The following is an 11,282-nucleotide window of genomic DNA, read 5'->3' as shown; positions in this document are numbered from 1 at the left end:
GGAAATACTAAAGTACCAACTTTAACTAGCATGTTCTCCATTATCCCTCTAGGATATTTTATTGATCTATCGGCTAGTTGTATGCTTATTCTTGTTGGTTTCAATTCTCCAAGGTCTAGTTTAGTGTATAGTGAATACGGCATTAGATTTATACTAGCACCTAAGTCTGCCAATGCTTCTATTGAACTAAGACTACCCAGAAAACATGGAATTGTGAAACTTTCTGGATCAGATAGTTTTTCTGGTATCTTATTCAACAGCACTGCTGAACAATTAGCATTCATAGTAACAGCCGAGAGTTCTTCCATTTTCTTTCTATTTGAGATTAGATCTTTCAAGAATTTAGCATATCTAGGCATTCCTGAAATCACATCAATGAAAGGAAGAATTACATTTATCTGTTTAAACATATCCAAGAATTTGGATTGCTCGGCTTCAAGTTTCTCTTTCTTCATTTTACTTGGGTAAGGAAGTGGTGGTTGGTATGGTTTAACATAAGGTTTATCCTTAACTGTGTTATCTTCATTAACCTTTTCAACTACCGGTTCTTTTTCCTTATCTTGATCAAGTTGTGGTTCTTGTGGAGTAGGAATGGCTTCATCAGAAGTTACAGGTATTTCAGGTGGTTTAAGTGTTATACCACTTCTTGTGGTAATGGCTTTAGCTGTTTCATTCCGGGGGTTAGCATTTGTATCACTAGGTAGACTTCCCGGTTTTCTTTCACCTATTAATCTTGCTAGGTTACTTACTTCTTGTTCCAGATTTTGAATAGAAGCTTGTTGATTTCTAAATGCTTGAGCATTTTGTTCATTAGTTTGTTTCTGAGATGTGAAAAACTGCGTTTGAGTTTCAACTAGCTTTGTCATCATATCTTCTAAATTCGACTTTTTATCATCGGTTTGTTGTGGTGGTTTGTTTTGAAAATTAGGTCTTTGCTGATTGTAAGTATTATTGGATACTTGTTGATTGCTAGGACCTTGTTGGTTGTTGTATGGAATATTTCGGTTATAATTCTGGTTTTGATTGTAAATCGGTCTTGGCGGTTGATAATTATTCTGATAATTATTTCCAGGCCTTTGGTTTATGTATGAAATATTCTCTCTTTGTTCCATTGTTAATTCAATACTGAGACAATCTTTTGTCAAATGTGGTCCTCCACACTGCTCACAACTAATTCGTATTGAGTGAATATCTTTAGTCATCTTTTCCATTCGTCTCTCCACAGCATCTATCTTTGCGGAAATGGAATCTAAGTCATGGCTAGAATCGGCTCTAGCTGCTTTAGATGATCTAACGATGTCTTTTTCTTGGTGCCACTCATGTGAGTGGGAAGCAGTATTATCAATAATTTTGTAAGCATCAGTTTCGGTTTTCTTCATAATAGAACCACCAGCTGCTATATCTATGTCTTTCCTTGTAGTGATGTCACATCCTTGGTAGAATATTTGTACTATTTGACAGGTGTCTAAACCATGTTGCGGACATCCTCTTAACAACTTTCCATATCTAGTCCACGCCTCATATAGAGTTTCATTTGGTTTCTGTGTGAACGTAACAATTTCTGCTTGAAGTCTTACGGCTTTAGATGCAGGAAAGAATTGTTTAAGAAATTTGTCAACTAAAACATCCCATGTATCAATCGCCCCTTCAGGTAACGATTCCAACCAATCTTTGGCTTCTCCCTTTAAAGTCCAGGTAAATAACATGAGATATATCTGTTCATCCTCCACTTCTCGGATTTTAAATAGTGTGCAGATCCTATTAAAGGTACGTAGATGTTCATTTGGATCTTCCTTCGGCGCACCACTAAATTGGCATTGATTAGTCACCATGTGTAGAATTTGTCCTTTGATTTCATAATCTGGCGCATTAATGTCTGGATGAGTAATTGCGTGACCTTGGCCAGTGCGTTTAGCTCTCATTCGGTCTTCCATACTTAAAGGTTCCAGATTCTCCATAATTGAATTTGTTGTATCGGTATCACTAGATGATTCTGATTTAATGGTTCGTTCCTCAACAATCTCTGTTTGAATGATTGGTGGCTCCGGAGGAAAGTTTAATGGTTCAGGATCTACGAACCGTTCCTGAATATTTTCCGGATTCTCAATTGTGAGGTCGGGTTCAAAAAATGGATTATCGGAAATTTGAACTGAAGTACTTGGTCGACTGGATGACGATTCTAAAGAAAAATCAAAGGCGGTTATATTTGCTAAATGTCTTGATCTAGTTACAGGTGGTGAACGTACAAAAGGTGATGAACGTCTTGCTCGGTGCATTCACTGAATATCCTATTAGTTTTAAAAAGGAAAGAAAAATTATAATAAGTTATCCAATTAATAGACTTTTCTGATTTTGCCCACGTTTCGAATAGCCAAAAGATGCAGCAGAGGGGCAGGATTCGTTTGGTCTCAATATAATTGAGGACTGTTTGGCTCCAATAACCCGGTCCACGTACAAATCCAACTATTACTACGAACCAGAAAATTTTGATGTCTATCAATTTAACCACTCAAAATAAATTTTCGTAATTTTAAGAAATTTAGATAAGAAGTAGAATAAAAATCTATGTCCTAAAAACTAGAATAGCGAGAAATAAGAAAGAAAAAGAGTTCGTCGGAAAAAGGTTGAAAAAGAAAAATGGTTGAAAAAAATAAAAGGTGACGGAAAAATAAAAGAAACTTATAAAAACTTAAAAATACATGACTAACCTAACCTTATTACTACAACTAACTTAAAATTATAATCGCAAATTGAAATTACTAATTGGAATGATAATTGATACATAGGTAAAAAGGTGTCTAAAAATATTAAAGCTTACAGGAAAAACTATATCCCAAATGGAAATAACTTAAAAAGAAACTAAAACTTAAAAAGGCGTCGCAAAATTCTAAAGCACCTAAATCTTAGTCTAAAGAAAAAGCACTTAAGGAATTTTACGGCAAAGCCTAAAAATCTAGGAGTAAAAATGACTATGGCAAAAACTAAGTTTAAAATTAAATATGAGCTAAAAATACAAATATTATGCTACAACGATTAAAAAGGGACAAAATATAAAAATATACAAAAAGTTGTAAAAAGTACAATTTTTATAAAAATATTATTTTTATATTATTTATTTAATAAAACTATTAATTTTACAATTTAAATAAATTAATTAGACTAAAAATACAAATTAAATAAAAAGTAAAAGTTAAAATAAAACTAATAATAATAATAATAATAATAATAATAATTAGGGTTAAATAATAATAATAATTAATAATTATCCGTAATTAATGCTGAATTAGGGTTTTGTCGCCTGTCAGAAAATCTCCGCGAGTCGCGGTATTTATTGCATCAAACCCCGCGAGTCGCGGGGTTCAGAATTTCAACTGACAGGTTGTGTATAATTATTGCATTCACTAAGCTTTATGCTTACCCCTCTCGTTGTTTACCTTTTTACAGGTATTTTGTTATGAAGCTAGCTAGTTGTTAGACTAGAGGCATAAGAGCGCTTGGGCTCGAAGGAGTAGCTTTTGGTTATATGGACGCGGATTGAGGATTTGGTAGTCTCCGGGATTATGCTCTTGGTATTGGGTTGGGTTATAGAGTCCTAATCCGTCTAAAGAGATAAATGGGTCAAAATCTCTACTTTATTTGTAAAACGGGTCATTGTGGGCCCAGTGTTGAAAAACTTATCTTCATTGCGGAAACCTCTTAGTTTCACTTAATACGATGTGTTGTGAAAATTGTTTCGTTTAAAAGTGTCGGGAAGCGGGTTTTCTGCTCGCGTGAATTCGAAAAACTGATCAGGAACTTTTAGTTCATTTGGACGCCATCCCAAGGGCTTGGACGCCGTCCAGTCCGTCAGAGCTGGACGCCGTCCAGATAACTGGACGCCGTCCAGATGTACTGTCCCCGGAATTTTTTTTTTTTAAGTCATATTTTTGGTATAACGAAGTCGGGTTGTTACACGTTTATTTTTAACACTTCGCAAGTTTCAAAATACGTTTTTGTTTCTATATTTTATTGAATCACGAAACATTGTTATGGATGATTTGTCAAAAGGTTTCTAGAAAGATTCTAAAATTCAGGATAACGTTAAAACCTTTATCCTTATTAAAATGACTCGATAATAATTTGTCAAAAGTGGTTCCGTATATTTATAAAGTTATATTCGTTTTAAAAGAAGACGTGACACTCTAATAGTTATGTATAATTCCTAAAGTTTATAACTGATGTGCAGCGGGGTGTATATAAAATAGTTTTGAGTTTTTGCAGGAAATACTATTAAATACGATACAATTTTACACAAGATATTTATTTATTTATAGAATGGATATACTTAAACCTTGCTACAACACTTATAGGCAGTGTACCTAATCGTACAGTAGTGTAGTTTTTAGTAAGTCCGGTTCGTTCCACAGGGAATCTTTTTTAAACAAAGCTCAACGCTATATTAATTTACTTTTATAAAAATACAAACATATATATAAGTAATATTATTATTATAAAGGGGGTTTTTACCGTTTAATGACCGGTTTGTCGATTTTAAAACTTTAGTCGCAGTTAAAACCTAATGTAAAATATTAAATAAATAAAAGACTTAATTTAAAGCGTAAAATAAATAACGATAATGAAATTGCGAATAATAAAAGTGCGATAAAATAAACTTGTGATAATTAAAAAGGACGATAATTAAAAGTGCAATTAAATAACAATAAATAAAAGTGCGATAATTAGAAGTGCAATTAAATATAAAATAAAGGAAATTAAATATGAAATAAAAGAATTATGCTTATTTAAACTTCCGTAATCATGATGTTTGACGTGTTGATTTTAGTTTTATGCCCATGGGTTAATTGTCCTTTGTCCTGGATTATTTAATATGTCCATCTGGTTTTTGTCCATAACAGTCCATCAGTCATAAATAAAAAGTGCGAGTGTCCTCGTCAAATTATTCTTATACCCGAAGTTAAATATTCCAACTAATTGGGGATTCGAATTGTAACAAGGTTTTAATACTTTGTTTAATGAATACACCAGGTTATCGACTGCGTGTAAACCAAGGTTTTACTACTTTGTTAACAATTACACCAATTACCCTTGAATGTAATTCACCCCTGTTTCAACAAGTTTATTAACTATTAATCCATTTCCGTGTCCGGTTAAATGAACGATTATTCGTACATATAAATACCCCGCCCATCGTGTCCGATTGAGTGTATATGGTAATTTATAGGGACGCCCAATTGTAAATCTTTATATTAACATTAACAAACTATCATTTAGTTAAACAAATATAAAGCCCATTAATAGCCCATAGTCTAATTTCCACAAGTGTCATTCTTTTGTCCAAACCCCAATTATGGTACAAAGCCCAATTACCCAATTTTAGTAATTAGCCCAACATCATGATTACTTCGTTTTAAATAAGCATAATAATAACTTAGCTACGAGATATTAATATAAAAAGGTTGAACATAACTTACAATGATTAAAAATAGCGTAGCGTTACACGGACAGAATTTCGACTTACACCCTTACAACATTCGCTAACATACCCTTATTATTAGAATTATAATTATAATTAAAATTAAAATATAAATTATAAATATATATATATATTTTACGTATGAGGAGAAGAAGAAAAAGATGATGAAAATGATCAGATTTCGGTTTGCTTTATAGGGAGTTTCAAAACTGGGGTCTCCGCGACTCGCGGCCATTTTGGCCTTCAAACTCCGCGAGTCGCGGAGTTTGTTTTTACAGCTCTCCCCTTTGGAGTCTTTCTCTGCCGACGGTTTTTATTTATAAATATAATATATATATAATTAATATAATTAATTATATATTATATTATATTTATATACATAGTTAACTTGTAATTTTTAGTCCGTTGCGTCGAGCGTTGAGAGTTGACTCATGTCCCGGTTCCCGATTTTCGAACGTCCTTGCGTACAATTTAATATCTTGTACTTTGCGTTTTGAATCTTGTACTTTTGTAATTTCGAGACGTTTCTTATCAATAATTGGAACCTCTTTGATTGTCTTTTGTACTTTTGAGCTTTTTGGTCGTTTGTGTCTTCAATTCGTCGAATCTGTCTTTTGTCTTCACCTTTTATTATTTAAACGAATATCACTTGTAAATAGAACAATTGCAACTAAAAGTTTGTCTTTCTTGAGGAATAATGCTATGAAATATATGTTTGTTTTTAGCATTATCAATAACAATAAAAGATAAGGATAATAACTTTAATAATCTACTTCTTGACATATTGTAAATGCGTTAATCTTTTGAAATATATCGTAGCACGTTTTATATCATTAAAACAATGTGTATATATGTAAATGTGATTTAATATATATAGCATAAAACTTTAATTAGATTTCAAATTACATTTTAAAACGTTTTAGTAATAGAATTCTTTTAGACTGAAAACGTTCTCGTACGTTTGGAACTAAATCAAATAACTATTATATAGTTTATTCTTCTAAAACTAATTATATTCAGATCACATAATTTATTACAAGAACTTATGTTTATCTTAAATCCTTATAAGTTTGTATTAACTTGTTTAATAACAATCAAATGTTACTATATCTATTAATCGTATTCGAAATCGCTCAAATATAAGTTCAGTATACTTTGTCTCTCTCTCTCTCTATATATATATATATATATATATATATATATATATATATATATATATATATATATATATATATATATATATATATATATATATATATATACACACACACGTTTCACAATAACACGTTTTATTACGTAGGGTTTATCTAAAACGAAAAAGTATAACGATATACGTGTAATACTTTGTTAACGTTCTCTAATCATATAATAGATTTCATAACTTATTTTCATATCAATCCAACCGTTTAATGTTTTATTAATATTTCTCAATTTAATAATCACACATATGTATATATTTATACATATCTATTTACACATAATTGTTCGTGAATCGTCAAGAGCAGTCGAAGGGTAATTGATTACATGAACACAGTTCAAAGTTCTTGAGATTTCAACATTACAGACTTTGCTTATCGTGTCGGAAATATATAAAGATCAAGTTTAAATTTGGTCTGAAATTTTGGGTTGTCACACTAGGACTTTTGACATCCACAAAATCACCTAGCCATTCCTATTTAGGAACTTCAACCTTATACATGGTTCCCCTTTTAAACCCGCGACCGACGACATAATCTCCCTTAAACACGATCCATTTTTGTTCTCCAAATAGGACATGACAATTATCGTCATCTAATTTTCCAACTGAAAGCAACCGACTCTCGAGCTTTGGAACGAACTGCACATTCCTCAAGATCCAAGCATAATTCAAGTGTCTAACCACGAGATCACCAATACCCGCAATATCAAGTATACTCCCATTCACAACTCGAACCTTACCATAGTATTCCTTGAAGTTCACCACCTCGTTCATGTATGGGGTAACATGATACGAGGCACCCGAATCTAAGACCCAAGATTCGTCAAGAACCTCTTTTTGGCACATCAACGCATCTTCGATCACCGTAGTTACCATGCTCCCACCCGACTTATGACTCGGGAACTTTGACTTATAGTGACCAACTTGTTGACAATTCCAATACACCACGTTCTTGCTCCTTGATGTACTTCTTGACCTAGCTCTTCCCCAACTAATACTTAGAACCGAACCTAAACTCCCATTCGAATCTTTCCTACAAACACCTTCGCTAAGAATCAAATCCCGGATTCCTTCAAAAGTTAATTTAGTAGTTTCAGATGAACCACTAACCGCCGTAACTGTATCGGCCCAACTTTCGGGCAATGATGATAGAAAAAAAACAACGCCTTAAGCTCATCATCGAATTTAATATTCAGCGATTTCAACCGAGTTAAAATTGAATTAAATCCATTAACATGAACCGCCGTCCAGGAACCCTACATCATCCTAGCATTCACCAATTGCCGAATCAAGAAAAATTTGTTCAAAGCGGATGGTTTTTCATACATGTTGGATAATGCCGCAATCAATCCCGCGTTTGTGGTTTGACCCACAATGTTGTAAGCAACGTTCTTGGCCAGAGAAAGTTGAACAACCCTTAGGGCTTGCCTATCCAACAACTCCCACTCGCCTTGAGCAATCTCTTCCGGTTTAACACCTTCTAACGGTTGGTAAAGCTTCTTTTGATAGAGGACATCTTCAATTTGCATATTCCAAACGCTAAAATCATTTTCATCAAACTTATCAATCTTCACATCACTCTTTTCCGCCATTGTTCCCATGAAACCGAACCAAAGCTTTGATATCACTTGTTAGGAATAAAACACGTGAGCCCTAACAAGACTTGATAACCCAAGGTTATCAAACCCACATACAGTAAACGAAAATATTTGATTTATACGAAGAAACTAGCAAAAATGATAAAGACAAGAGAATTTAACGAGGTTATATGTAATCACGAATGATTACTTAAATCCTCGACCACCAAAGAGAGTTCTTTTATTGATAATTTTCATGGATACATGTATGAGTTACAATGTGATGCTTAAATAGGCAAAACAATACAAGGAAATAGCTTTGAGACCAAGAAAATGCGGTTTCTAGAATTTTCTCCCCTCCAGACCCGACTCGAGATCGCCAGGCTCTATGCCTCACCAATTTCGCGATCGCAAAACTGCCCAACAGCAAATTCCATTCGCGAGATTGGAACTCGCGATCTCGACCCCTGCAGCAGTTTTTCCAACTTTTTGACTCCTTATTTAACTCGATTCGCACTCCTAACAAAAACATGTTTAGGCCATTCTATTCCTGAATGATGTTTCTCGCTTGTAAGAGGAACATGCAGAGTTTTTGTTCTATGTTGTTATTAGCCAGACTGTTGGATAATGGCCCATCTTCAACAAAAAATTGACTGAATTTTGCCCCCAAACGCTAATAGTAGGCAGCAAAATACATTAACATATAAAAAGACCTTCACAAAACCAATACAATAAAAGAATAGAACATACATATCTACACTTAAAATAGTAATGCCAAAATATAATGACACAAAAAGATTGCGATGTAATGATAGTCGATCAAGGTAGACAAGCATAGGCTGTATCTGTTCCGAACTTGAAGTTTTCAGCATTAAATGTATATACAATAAGTGGTAAGCTGTATTAGTTTTACTAGTGCTTCAAATTAAAAATTAAAAATGCTAGAACAATAAAAATTGGAACAAAAATTAGATTACTCAAACAATCATCATGAATAATCAGCTTCATTCACACTATATACTTTCTTCTTAATTTCTAGATACTACATTGCTCAGCTTATTATTATAGTTTTGTTTATACTTAAACACATTACTAAAACATGTCTTCTCTTGAACATGTAGTTCCTGTTTCAGAGCATCCGTTGTACACAAATCAACAAAGGAATACTTGAGAGACGTCAATCTTGTCCCAAAAGACACGTGCCCTATAAACCCAGCTAATATTCTACAAAAATTACAAGAAAGCTATATACATGTACTCTTTCACTTATAACATTACCATGAATTGCGATGCTGGAAGATGAACTTAATTGTTGGATTAATCGGTTGTCTTTACATTCATAGATGCAAGTTGGTAGTCACGTTATCCCGTTGCTACGTGACCATGGCTAGCTAGAAAGCTCCTAAGTGTTGAGTTTATATATGTTATATTAATATTAATATTATTAATATTAATATGGGGTATTATTTAAATGTTAGCTAGGTATGTTAGTATAGTTAATTAACGTCTGGCTGTAGGAAGCGGTCTCGTTATCAAGGTGAACGTGGGATATTATGCTAGTTTTAAAGACACGTTTTTGTATTATTGTGGCTATATATATATATATATATATATATATATATATATATATATATATATATATATATATATATATATATATATATATATATATATATATATATATATATATATATATATATATATATATATATATATATATAACTAGTTTTATGAGCCCGTCCGTTGGACGGAAGTTGTAACTTTGTGTTCTTTTTATAAATATCGTGTTTAGAGCTCGTGCATTGCATGACTGTTAATGAACGGAAAAAGTGTACATTATTAATATTCTTTTATTAGCCTGTGTGTTGTACGGAAGTTGTAAATTTATGTTTTCGTAAATGTAAATATCGGGCTTTGATTCTATGCGTCGCATGGCCGTTAATATGTAGAAAAGGTATACAAAGAATGATTAGTGGTTTGAGCCCGGGCGTTGCACGGCTGTTGATTAGCGGAAAAAGTATACGTGTAATAGTATCGAATGATTAGGAATTTCAAAAACTTCATGATCATTATAGTATTGATAAAGAAACTAAATTAATTATTATTATTATTATTATTATTATTATTATTATTATTATTATTATTATTATTATTATTATTATTATTAATCTTATATACTAAAAAGCTCTCTTGATTGTGTAGTTTGAGTGTGTGAAAATTGTGTTCGAAAATAGTTTTTTTTTTTTTTTTTTTTTAGTTTTGGAGGAAATCAAATCGTTGTCATCTAAAGCGATCATTCTTCACCTAATCAAAGACAATGGTCGATTCATAGTTGTTGGTCAGCATAAAGCATAAGTGATTTTTATAGTGAAGGTAAATTAGTTGAAGGTTTAAAAGAAAGTTTACAACTTGTTACAAAAGAAACGGAGTATTATTTAATTTAATCAATTTAAATTTTAAATTTGGGAAAGATACGCGACTCAGTGATATTACATTGTGTTTCCAACTTTATGAAACATCTCTTTAATTTATCCAAGCCTATATAATTTATCAAGTCTCTATGTAAAATAATACGGAGTAACCACTTTGACCGGCTAATTGATTTTGAGGAATATTTTAATATTTTTGAGCAATATTTTATAATAATGATTTATTTTATTTTTTAATGTAGTTTAATTAACAAAATTACACGTAGGATTATTTCATTAACTTTAATTGAGAAATTGACACGTAAGATTAATGGCACGTGCTTTATAATAATGTAATAGATAGATTAGCTGTGATATGTGGGGAATAGATAATAGAATTGATACGATGTAGTTCTTTTGGTTATATTGCTTCTTTATTTTTTTGCTTATCACAAATTATTGTTTTATCTTTTCTGTTAACTTTTGTGTTTTGTAAAGGGAATTGTGGTCCAACAATTAGTATCAAGAGTTAGGGAGTAGTTCCAACTAGGGTTCTGTTGCCCGGGACAAGAAACTAGTCCGGGACAAGAAATTGTGATAGCTCGGGCCAGGGTTTGTTTTATTGG

Source organism: Rutidosis leptorrhynchoides, chromosome 3, assembly GCF_046630445.1.
Source record: "Rutidosis leptorrhynchoides isolate AG116_Rl617_1_P2 chromosome 3, CSIRO_AGI_Rlap_v1, whole genome shotgun sequence".
Lineage (NCBI taxonomy): Eukaryota > Viridiplantae > Streptophyta > Magnoliopsida > Asterales > Asteraceae > Rutidosis > Rutidosis leptorrhynchoides.
The sequence above is the reverse complement of the archived record's forward strand: the minus strand, read 5'-3'. Positions refer to the sequence as shown.